Source organism: Formica exsecta, unplaced genomic scaffold (genome assembly GCF_003651465.1).
Source record: "Formica exsecta isolate Colony F162 unplaced genomic scaffold, ASM365146v1 scaffold348, whole genome shotgun sequence".
Lineage (NCBI taxonomy): Eukaryota > Metazoa > Arthropoda > Insecta > Hymenoptera > Formicidae > Formica > Formica exsecta.
The window spans coordinates 1-2,990 of record NW_021850733.1 but is presented as its reverse complement, the minus strand read 5'-3'; the positions used below and the strand labels follow the sequence as shown (position 1 = coordinate 2,990).

The 2,990-nt window shown below is 35.9% G+C and overlaps 1 long non-coding RNA gene across 1 annotated transcript; it reads left to right on the top strand.

The window, feature by feature from the left end:
• The first annotated feature begins 1,516 nt into the window (after positions 1–1,516).
• On the top strand, positions 1,517–2,276 carry LOC115238548. Its single transcript, XR_003884512.1, has 2 exons — positions 1,517–1,566; positions 1,649–2,276. It is a non-coding gene; the product is annotated as an uncharacterized LOC115238548 (long non-coding RNA).
• The last annotated feature ends 714 nt before the right edge of the window (positions 2,277–2,990 follow it).

The window sequence follows — 2,990 nt, the reverse complement described above, 5'->3', positions numbered from 1 at the left end:
TTTACGTCACATATACTATAGATTTTCAGTACTGGCAGTGAATATCGGAACACGGCCTCAATCTTCAATGCGTAGTCTGATACGGGCTTTAAGGTTATATAAAAGAAAGTTAAGACCGGTATTCATAGTCCGTTCTTACATCGGGTGCTTTCCATTTAGTGACTCAAGTCGACACAAGCATCATTCTATCTTTGTTGTTCACTGGTATTGAAAGAAGATAGAATGATACTTGTGTCGACTTGAGTCACTAAATGGAAAGCACCCGATGTAAGAACGGACTATGAATACCGGTCTTAACTTTCTTTTATATAACCTTAAAGCCCGTATCAGACTACGCATTGAAGATTGAGGCCGTGTTCCGATATTCACTGCCAGTACTGAAAATCTATAGTTTACGTGACATATACTATAGATTTTCAGTACTGGCAGTGAATATCGGAACACGGCCTCAATCTTCAATGCGTAGTCTGATACGGGCTTTAAGGTTATATAAAAGAAAGTTAAGACCGGTATTCATAGTCCGTTCTTACATAGCCAATAACAAGTCTACCTTATTTGGCATCTCTTTTCAATAGCGACTGCGCACACGTCGATTCTTTGCAATGCATTATAGGTTTCGGGATGCTTCTGACTTAACCTTCTTTTATATAACCTTAGTCAGTCCTGTATGTTTTCTCTCTCGCACATATAGAGAGAAAGGGAAAGATGGCCCGCTTCTATCCATTCGGCAAACCTCGTCCCCCTCCGATGCGTATAGACTGCACGCTCTTATGGGAGAGCTGGGTATCGATCATGTAACTTTTTCCTTAGGGCAAAAACGTGAGAAGTGATGGTATTGAAAGAAGATAGAATGATACTTGTGTCGACTTGAGTCACTAAATAGAAAGCATCTATCCAAGATCGTCTTAAGTGTGGTCTTGGGTCGTCTTTGGGCGACAGCACAAGCTTTTCCGTAATGCATTACGGCTGCGTTCCGATATTTACTGCCAGTACTGAAAATATATAGTGCACGTGACGTAAACTATACATTTTCAGTACTGATAGTTAATATTGGAACGCAGCCTATGTTACGTTAAGTACTGATTCTAAACTTAAACTCGTACGTAATCTTAAACTTCAGTCAACGCACAGAGAAAATTGTAACGTAACAAAAGCATACCAAGTTACAATTTTCTTTGTGCGTTGACTGAAGTTTAAGATTACGTACGAGTTTAGGTTTAGAATCAGTATTTAACGTAAGGTAAGTGCCGATCTACAATAGGTGATCTAAGCCCTAAGCCTTAAGAAATTGACCAATCATAATCAAGTATGAGAAGAATACTCGACTGTGATTAGTCAATTTCTTAAGGCTTAGGGCTTAAATCACCTATTGTGGACCGGCACTAATGCATTACGGAAAAGCTTGTGCGGTAACCTATAGGCCGGTATTCATAGTCAGTTCTTATATTTAACACCGTCTTAAGCACAATCTTAAACTGTCCTAAACCAATCACATAGTCGTATTAAGGCTGATTTATTTTTATAAACATACCTATAATATTTAATGGCTTCATGCCTGTAACATTGGTAAGAAATTTTAAATACATAGTTTTGTAACATTTTAATAGAAAGCACATAGAATTTATAATAAATTAAGAATAAATTTCAGGACCACGTGCTACGTGTTTCATTTTTCATTATTGCATAATGGCCTGCAAGATAAGATTGCCCAGATCATTTTATGAAAATTTTGAGGATCTAAGTTGCAATGAATCGAGAAATTAGACAATGCAGTGGAACATTGAGAATTACGGAAAATAAGAATGTAAGACATGCCGAGGATAGTAAGTGCACGATAAACATTTTTGTTCTTTAAATGATTTTATTTTCTTCCACTATGCACAATAAAGACTGTTATTTAAACAAATGTTTACACGTACACGCATACATAGAAAAAAAACATTATAGCTCTATTACAATCTTGATAGATCTTGATAGATTATCCGATTCGACTAAATTCATGTGGAATTGAAGCTTTCGGTTCATACTACCTGTTTGCCTAAGATTATCAATTTCAATGATCATATGAGTCATCATTTGCTACATAAGCTATAAAGCTTTAATGATTTCGATGACACTCATACTGACAGGTTTCTTCTCACTCAGTTCAGCATTCATATCATCACTTTGTAAAAAATTGTTATCGAGCTGATTCTTGAGATTAACAATAAGCTTGTGATCGATATGGAAAACCTAATAATATAACATAAGAAGAAAAAATAGAATACATCAAAAAATATCATATCAATTCATATTAGAGATTCATTAGATTATTTTTTTACTTTAAATTATAAATTGTATAATGCTTACCGTTCACACTGAATCTGATTACTTATAGAATTTCATTAATTATTTCGATTTTTCAATATTTTTACATCTTCCTGAGAGATTAATTTTATTTTTATTAATTTGCTATTTATTGTACTCTATGTAACTTCTTCAAAATATATCATTAAAGGCATTGGAGCTGATCGCAACTTTATTGTATTTATTTTCGCTATTTTTGTACCTGTAAAATTCAATACTTAGATATACAGGGTGATTCAAAACAACCTTCTGTCCTTACAATGTCATATACTTGACTCAATTTTAAGACGATTTTTTCTTTGCCAAAATTTTTTCCGAGGCTTAGTTTTCAAATTATAAGCCAAAATAGTTAACGAATTACGGGTTGCGTACGCGAGGCAGGCAGGGGCGGCGCAACTCACCGTCCGATGCTGGTGATTACGTGAAGCGCTCGCTGCGATCAACTGTTTGCTACATGCGATGGGGTGTATGTGTGAGAGAGAACGCGTATACGCGTATACACACACATTCACATTCTCTCTCTCTCTCCCTTTCTCTCTCTCTTTTTCTCTCTCTCTTACACCCATCGCGTGTAGCAAACAGCTGATCGTGCACACGTTTTCTCTCTCTCTCTCTCTCTCTGTCTTTCTCTGTTATACCCATCG